At 42.4% G+C, this 9,233-nt stretch overlaps 2 non-coding genes and 1 pseudogene across 2 annotated transcripts; 2 read left to right on the top strand and 1 right to left on the bottom strand.

Annotated features, from left to right (window-relative positions):
• Positions 1-243: 243 nt before the first annotated feature.
• Positions 244-1,213, top strand: LOC123785697 (large ribosomal subunit protein uL1-like; annotated as a pseudogene).
• A 2,250-nt stretch (positions 1,214-3,463) lies between these two features.
• TRNAK-UUU (transfer RNA lysine (anticodon UUU)) lies at positions 3,464-3,536 on the top strand. Its single transcript has one exon. It is a non-coding gene; the product is annotated as a tRNA-Lys (tRNA).
• A 275-nt stretch (positions 3,537-3,811) lies between these two features.
• On the bottom strand, positions 3,812-3,884 carry TRNAK-UUU (transfer RNA lysine (anticodon UUU)). The gene has a single exon. It is a non-coding gene; the product is annotated as a tRNA-Lys (tRNA).
• Positions 3,885-9,233: the final 5,349 nt, after the last annotated feature.

Genomic DNA, 9,233 nt, shown 5'->3' on the forward strand with positions numbered 1-9,233 from the left:
AACATGGCACAAATAATGGGGAGAGGAAAGAGATGAGGAATTTAGAAGAGACGGTCTTAAAACTGAAAAGAATCTACTTTGATCAAAGTGTTGGTTACTGAGTAAAAGATTGGCACGGTATTGAATGCACTGTCCAATATAATATCCACCTGCCACACGTGGCTTGAAATGTGGCTAGTCCAAATTGAGATTCGAAAACTTAGGAGGGCTTTTTTCCAGTTAATGCGGCTCGAGGAACCATGAGCAGCAGATCCCCGAGATACCCCGTACGAGGCAGGGCGGGAAGTCCTGCAGGGGAACCAGGGCAAGCGCCGGAAGTTTCTGGAGCCGGTGGAGCTGCAGATCAGCCTAAAGAACGATGACCGTTACAAGAACAAGTGCTTCTCGGGCACCGTCAGGCTGAAGGCCACTCCCCACCCCAAGTTCTCCGTATGTGTTTTGAGGGACCAGCCGCACTGTGATGAGTCCTAGGCTGTGTATTCCCCACATGGACATTGAGGTGCTGAAGAAACTCAACAAGAATAGAAAATTAGTCAAGAAGCTGGCCAAGAGGGCGCCTGTGTAGTGCAGTCGTTAGGCGGCTGCCTTCAGCTTAGGGCGTGATCCTGGCATTCCAGGATGGAGTCCCACATTGGGCTCCTCCGCTGGGAGCCTGCTTCTTCCTCTACCACTCCCCTGCTTGTGTTCCCTCTCTCGCTGGCTGTCTCTCTCTGTCAAAATAAATAAATAAAATCTTTAAAAAAAAAAAAAAAAAAGAAGAAGCTGGCCAAGAAGTATGATGCCTTTTTGGCTTCAGAATCTCTGATCAAGCAGATCCCATGCATCCTGGGCCAGGCCTGAGTAAGGCTAGCAAGTTCTCCTGCTTACTGACCCACAACGAGAACATGGTGGCCAAAGTGGATGAAGTGAAGTCCACCATCAAATTCCAGATGAGGAAGGTGCTGTGTCTGGCAGGGACCATTGGCCACATGAAGATGACAGATGATGAGCTCATGTACAACATGCACTTAGCATCATTGTTCAAGAAGAATTGGCAGAACATCCAGGCTTTATACATCAGGAGCACTGTGGGCAAGCCGCAGGGCCTATACTAAGGCACGGTTTAATAAGCCCTAGTGCCACCATTAAAAAAAAAAAAAAGACTTAGGAAAAAAAATACTGTAAAGTATCTCATTAATAATGTTTTATATTGATTACATATCAAAAGGATGACATTTTGGATACATTGGGTTGAATAAAATATATAATTAAAAATAATTCCTTCTGTTTCTTTTTACTTTTTTTGTTGTGGCTACTAGAAAATTTTAAATAACAACTGTGGTTTGCATTATATTTTTATTGGGATGGGTATGGGATGCCAGCAAAGTCAGCCGGGGCCAGATTGTGGAGGATTTTGAATGCTGTTATAAAAAGTTCCATGTGTCACTGAATAAAGTAGTAGGGGAGAATCAAAGAGTTTTGAGCAAAGGAAAGGCATTCTAATATGCCTAACTTAATGACTAAGCATCCTGCTGCACATCTGCTAATTTTAGAAACCATTTTACCATTAGCTCTGGACAGATGATTAATTCTGGAAATGTGATTCTTACAGAGAATATTTGATGTGGTGGTCCTTGTCATTGTTTTTATTGTAGCACGAATGAAACAAATCTAATGTGTGCCCCTTTGAGTGAGAAATCGAAACATAAATGAGCCAAACTTTTAATAATTCCCCGTTACTCAGGGGATAAAGTGATTCTTTTTGTCTGGAATTTACTCAATATGGTCAGCTTTCAAAATTCTCTGCATCTCCCCCCAGTCCAGTCAAATATGTTAAGCCTTATATACAGCACGGTCACTATAGTTAATAATGCTATAATGCATATTTGAAAGTTGCTAAGAGAGTAGATCTTGAAAATTCTCAACATAAGAAAAAAAACTTGTTACCGGGTGTGGCGACACATTTACTAGACTTATTGTAGTGATCATTTTGCAATGTATACAAATGTGGAATCGTTATGCTGTGCACCTGAAACTAATGTTATATGTCAATTATACCTCGATAAGAAAATAATTGTTAAAACTATTTGAAGTGTTGAAGTGTAGATAGTGTTAGAATGCTAGAAAGAGCAGAATCTGTAGTCTGTGCTTGTTACGTCTTTGCCATTGTCTTTCTGTGACTTCATGATTGCTTATTTCTTGTCAGACACCATTCTAAACAATTTATATAAACTATCTTAGGAACTCTCACAGTTTCTATTGTCTGGAGACACGGAGAAGTAGCCTGCTCAAGAACACACGGTGGAAGTGAGGTTGTTTTTTGTTTGTCTGTTTTTGGAAGTAAGGTTTCAAACAGGGGCACCTAAATTCAGAACCCAGGCTTTATGTAGAAACATTCATCCTTTCAGTTTTTCAATGTACATATATGCACCTTTTTTAAAAATTGCTTTGAAATATGTCCTAACTTAACAATAGTTTGCAATTTTTCCCAAGTTGTATTCTTCTATAACGTGATTATTAATTAGCTACATAATATTCCACGTATTAAGGCTGTACCATAATTTGTATAGCCATTATGTCAACTGCAGTATTTTCCAGTTAAAATGCCACGACGATCTTTCCTGTAATCAAATCTTTTTATACATCCCTGATTATTTCTTTAGGACAAATTCCTGCAAGTGAAATTTCTGGGCCAGAACAATCATTCCTAAAGCGTTGGAGTTAAGCAGATGGAATGAAGGGAGAGCAACATCAGCTAACAGAAATTCTTTAAAGTCCCACCCTAAGCCCCATGGTGCGTGACTCTCAAGGCCCGCTCTGTAGCAGAAGGCAGCGCTCAGGTTGCTGATGGCTGTGGAAGAGAAGAGCCTCCAGTGCTCTGACCAATGAAATCTCTGCCGGCACATTTAACTTTCCTGACTCTCTGGCTTGCAGGGCTTCTGCCCCCAGGGGTCACGGCTGGTGACTTCCTCCAGGGTTTGCGTCACTTAAAAATTACTTGGATGTCTTCAAGGGGCATACAGGACAATCACACCGTCCCTCTGCAGGGTCCTTTCTCCCACTCCAAACTACGCAGTTCAATCCAGCAGTTTCCGAGCAGTTTATTTATATTCTCTCTTAAACTCTTTTTGTCGGGTCGGTTTTAGAACTGATAGCCACCCTATTATCAATAGTAAAATAGATCTGATGCCACTATGCTTCAAAAGTGGTATACCTCGCGTCCTCTTAATCCTGGAGAGAGATTACAAATCAAAGAAGCCTACGTAATAATGGTTATTGGGCATATAAATACCTCGCAATTCTGAAGTAGCTGCTAACGCTAGAGAAAAGTGCACGATTTAGTTTTTCTGTTTCTCTTTGTTGCAGGGATCCTGAGCTTTCTCGGGTCTAAAACAGTTTCACAAAATACAGGTGAAAGAAATCGATTACACAAGGTTCTTTATTCTTATGTAAGGTATTATAGTAGAAGCTGTCTCTTGTGAGAGCCCGGATAGCTCAGTCGGTAGAGCATCAGACTTTTAATCTGAGGGTCCAGGGTTCAAGTCCCTGTTCGGGCGCTTTGCTTTAACTTTCACGTTTATTTTTTTCTTCAATTATTAACAAGCTGAGAAACAAATTCCGTCTCAATGGGAAACCACAGTGCAAAAACCTCCATATTTGCCAAGAAATTGAGTGATTTTGCGCAGTTTTTTTTCTTCCCTGAGAACACATTTACCTTGCATATTCTAAAAGCAATGAAAAAATGAATTTAATTTGAAGTGGAAGCACGTTTCATGACAAGAATTTCGTATGGTGATACTTAGTAATGTAAGTAAGGGGCAAAAACCACACACGCCCGAACGGGGACTCGAACCCTGGACCCTCAGATTAAAAGTCTGATGCTCTACCGACTGAGCTATCCGGGCGCTCTTAGAAGGGGTTGCTCTTCTATTTACTTGATATAATTCTAATAAGTTACTTCTCCGGTGAAATACATTTAAAGTACATTTTCTGACACGATAAAGAAAAATGTTCGCTTTTCTATCTTTTTCTCCATTTACTTAAGATACGTGTTCTTCAAGTTGTCTCATATTTCATGTTTGCTCAATTGCCAATATCTACAAAACTGAAACGAAACAGTAATAGCTTACAAGACAAGGCAACCAACATCAAACTTCCAGACATAGAGTTGCGACCTCTTTTTCTTACAATTCTTCTGTCTCCTATCTATCACTTCGCTGGTAGGACCTCTTAATTTTAGTTACTCTGCAGAACCAGATTACAGTATCTTTCCCCTTAATGAAAAATACATTTCCATTCACTAGATGATGTAGCTGTTAGATAAGCATTCCTCAGCACAAAAGAAGGAAAGACGCATTTGATTCATGAATAGAGGAGCTAATATAAGACGATAAAAAGTAATGGTGGGAAGGTGGGTCCAAGTATTAGATAGAGAGAAAATGAGCTTAGACTTTTAATTTAGGTTTTGATCGAAGTTTTGCCTTTCCCCGCCTACCAGGCAAGTTGCAGTTTTCCGGTCAGGCTCACAAGAGGAGCCCTCTTCAAGCAGTATTAGTGTGCACCCGTGGGAGCAACATGGAGAATTTAGAACAAAAGCCTCCAGATCGGCCTCGTCTTTGCTAAAATCAGTTTCATCAACCCTGACGCAGAGGGTGGGGAACACAGGATTATGAAATTTCGAAAACTGATAAGGGAATTCATTTTTTATTTCTGGGAACTTGAGGTTTCTGAACACAATGAACAACAAAACAGCTCAGCCTCAGTTGGAGGGATTTCTTTCCTACAATTGTCTGATTCTTTTAGAACAAAGACCAACAAATTATGTGATCCTGAGCAGGCCTGGGTTTCCACATCTATAAAATGAGGGAATCGATTGGTTGTCCTGTAAGATACCTTCTAAATCTAAAGTCTTACCGCGCCATTACTTTCCCCACTGTGAATAAGATTAGAAGGAACAGACTCAAAATGCAACAGGAAGGAATGATTTAACTGAACAAACATTTATTGATCATCTATTATGGCTTAGGTCCTGGGCTAGCTCTAGAGGAGAAGATAAATAGGACACGATCTCCCTTGCAGCCTAGGAAAGAAGGCAGACGCTTAAGCAAACCACTTTAACAAAGTAATGAATGCAGTCATAAGAATCAAGGACAGCATGGCAGGAGATGAGCCTGGACTGAAAGGCCGTGGTTATAAAATGAGGATGGGGGCCCTAGAGCTTTCAGCAAGAAAAACACATGGTCAGAGTTGAATTTATAAAAGTGACTGTCAGAGGTGTACAGAGTAAATTGTAACGAGCCACCAGACATTTGTCATTTGCTTATTCAGACATTTCTTGAGCACCCACTGTGTTAAGGAAAATTTCTTGCTCTGTTTTTATGAAATACATTATACCTAACTTTCTTTTAAGGAAGGGAAATGGTATCTGTCCAGACTCCCTGAAGGGGAAAGAACAGAGGGGCCTTGAAGGGTTTTTTTTCCCTCGCCCAGTGGCTGTCTTACATGGTATTGCCTTTCCTTCAGGATAATAAACCTGCTGTTTAAAGTTGAACAGACTGAATGAGATTGACCCCTCAACTTGCTTATTGAGTACCTACTATTTCCACAACAGTAAACTAGGCACAGTGGGAAGGAAAACAGTAAGCCCAGAAGAAAAGTGGGGAGGGTAAATTGGCTCTGAAGGATGGTGAATAGGCTAGTGTGGCTTGGGTGGAGGGAGGTAGACACAGGACGTGCCAGACTGGAGACAGCTGACCAGTATTTCAGGCCAAGGAGAACAATTATATCATATAGGCAACGGCAAAATTTGAAAGTTGAATCGAAAGTTTGGCTTGTTAACATTGCAAAGTTCCCACCTGAGGTAGCAGGAACTGAATCCGCTTTTCCTCACGTTGCATTACACACACCAGCGGGGAAGGCTATCTTGTACCGTATTTAGTGCTAACCCTGGAGTGCTGCTTCAAGCTTCTCACTTCCCGTAGACTGTCTAACTTAATTCTCCCGCTAGAGGGCAGTCTAAACTCACAGATTCTATATTGGGGACCCCGCCCCACATTTCTTAAGCGTCATTTCCCCCACTAATTGATCCCTTTTAAATTGTTTTTATTTTAATTTAGTGTAGCTAACATATGGTGTTATATTAGTCTCAGGTGTTCCCCCACTAATTTGTAAAGGGATACTTTTTACACCCCCCCCCCACACACACCCGTTCGCAAGACTCCTCTGTCTTTGAAAATCACCATTGATTCTGTATCAGAGCTGGGAAAGTTGTGGAGCAAGAGAGGTCTTGCCGTTCTCCCACCTTCTTGCCCCCTTAGTGACACCATTTGTTACCTGGACCCTGACTTAGTCCTCTGCTTACAGCTGGAAAGCACTAGCTTAAGCAGTTACACCTTGGAGTGCAAACTGTTTCCACGAGGACCTGGGGGCACCTACTTGCATGGTGAGGTCTTGTCTTCCTCATCCTGAGAGTCCCACAGTGGTGCATGGCAGGGAAAGCATGTGGATAGTTGTGAATTGGATACAATTGTATTGAAGAGCCAGATAGCACATCTCTAATGGTGGAATTTAATTTAAGCCAGCAGGAAAGGTTTAATTTGGGGAGGCTTTCCCAGGGCTTCCCAAACCAAAGCCAAGTGTAGCTGCCTATGCAAGGACCCAGTCTTCCATCATCGCTGTATAGAGTCTTTGGAGTTGAGACCATTACGAGGCAGCAGGGAGATGCATGGTACAGAGAAGTTGTTTGGAGAAGTCTCCTCTGGTGTTTTGGCCCAAATAACTCCAAACTGAGAGCAGCCTGGGTTCTGGTAGGTGCTCCCACCCCTCTCCTCTCTGAGAATACAGGGAAGGTAGCAGCCCAACAGTCTTGGACAGCATCAAGAGCTCAGACACTGGCATAAATATTCCCTGAACCAGGTAGCCCTCAAATGTCCTGGGTCATTGAAAAGGTATAAGAGAAGGACTGTGTCAAGGCCAGTGGGATTCAATGAGATTGAAGAAGTCAATCTGACCACCAAATATTTACAGAGCTCCCCTACCCGACTTCCAACATCTATTCACCTTTCAAAAATATTTGGATTTTTTTTTAGGAAAGTCTACTGAAGGATTTTTAAATGAAAATAGTGCAAGCATTGCCTTTTGCAATTTTAGCTTAAAGTTGTTTTACAGATAAACCCTAGCCCAGAGCAGAGCCCTGAGAGAACACAGATTTACTCACCCTCTCCTCTCATTCATTTCAACCGCCTGCTCCCTAATAACCAGGTCCTCATTCATTCACACAATTCACCAATATTTACTGAACACCAGCTTTGGATTAGGCAATGAATTAGTTCTAGAAATTCAAAGGTAAACCCAACACAGATTGCCTTGTCTCGAAGGAGCTTATAGTCTAATTACCCTCCTCTTCTGTCCTTTCCCCCAATCCAGGAAAAAAATCAAACAAGTAATTTCAACACTCTGTGATTAGTGTTACAACCCAGGCATCTCTCAAGTGTGTTTAGACATCCTCAGGAGGCACTCTAGGGAAGCTTCCTAGAAAGCTAATTGTAGGGTGTATTAGTCTACTATTGCTGCTGTAACAATTTACCACACATTTGGTGGATTAAAAGTTTACTACTATCTTATGGTTCTGTAATCAGAAGCCTAACATGGATTGGGCTGAAATCAGTGTATCAACAGGGCCGTGTTCCTTTCTGAAGGCTCCAGGAGAGGATCTGTTTCCTTGCCTTTGCCAGTTTCTAGAAGCTGTTCACATTCCTTGGCTCAGGACCTCAATCCTCCGACTTAAAAACCAGCAGTGTTGTATCCTTCTTACCATTCTTCCATCACCACATCTCCCTCTGACTTCAGCTGGGGAACATAATTGTGCTTTTACAGAGCAGTGTGATTAGATTGGGCTCACCTGGGTAATCCAGGCTAATCTCCCCATCTCACAGTCTTTAACTAAATCCCATCTGCACAATCCTTTTGCCATGTAAAATAATATATTTACACGTTTCAGGTATTGGGAAGCAGGCATCTCCTCCTTCGGGGGGGGGGCATTATTCTGCCTACCATGTAGAAAGACAGCCACATAAAGGGAAGGGCAACAGAGGTGGGGTTGGGGGGGTAGGATGCCCTTTCCAAGAGTAGGAAGAGAGAAGAGCTTGTAGAATGACCCCTAGGTAAGAATTGCATGTATTCCAGAAACAACATAGAGTTTGCACTGGAATGAGAGAGAGTTATTCATTCAATCCACATTTATTAAATGCCCCTGATATGGTAGGTGCTGTTTTATTTTTTTTATATTTTATTTATTTATGTGACAGAGACAGCCAGCGAGAGAGGGAACACAGCAGGGGAATGGGAGAGGAAGAAGCAGGCTCATAGCGGAGGAGCCCGATGTATGCCGGGATCACGCCCTGAGCCGAAGGCAGACGCTTTAACGACTGCGCTACCCAGGCGCCCCTGGTAGGTGCTGTTTTAAGGATACAAGGATGAACAAGACAAAGTCTCTGTCCCCTAAGGCTAGAGTGAAAAGCAAGGGCCAGATTATGAGAGGCCTTGTTGACTTTCTTGAAGAGTTTGAGCTTCATCCAAGAGTTAAATGGAGATATCCATTCATTCATTCATTCAACAAATTTTATTGAGCACATGCTATGTGCTAGACACTGTTCCAGGCTCTGGGAACACAGAAGTCTAAAAACTAAAGAAAAAAAACAAACTAAAGAATCCCTGCCCTCACAGGGCTTCTGGGCTACTTGATGTTAATTAAGCAAGGGAAGCAGATGTCTGCTTTAGAAAGATCATTCTGGCTAGGGTGTTGGGGAAGAGACCAGAGGGGAGCAAGAATAGAGGTAGCCAGGCCCTTGACCCCCTTCCTCAAGATTCACGGCCTCCAGCTTCGTGTCCCTCGTTGGTCACCTCTTCTTTTGTCAGAAACTCTCTTTCCCCTTTACCCTCCAGCTGTACCAATTCTGCAACACCCCACCCCCAGCCCTGATTCAACATTCTACACCTGGGCTTCCCAATGCTGCAGAAGAAAATGAGGAAAATATTACCACCACCTCCACTACATATCAGAATATCTGATTCCAGCCACATCCTCGACTCTGCTGATGATTCCATTTCTCTCTCTACGAAGCTATCATTCTCATTCCTTTTGGTGGCTATTTTAAACTTATCCACTTTCCTTAAGTCCTCAAGCCCAGCTTGACCCCTTCTCTTTCAGGAGATTGCTTACAGACCATCAAGTAACAACCAGTTAACTCCTAACC

The sequence above is a fragment of the Ursus americanus genome, chromosome 2 (genome assembly GCF_024610735.1).
Source record: "Ursus americanus isolate L20-20 chromosome 2, mUrsAme1.1.p, whole genome shotgun sequence".
NCBI lineage: Eukaryota > Metazoa > Chordata > Mammalia > Carnivora > Ursidae > Ursus > Ursus americanus.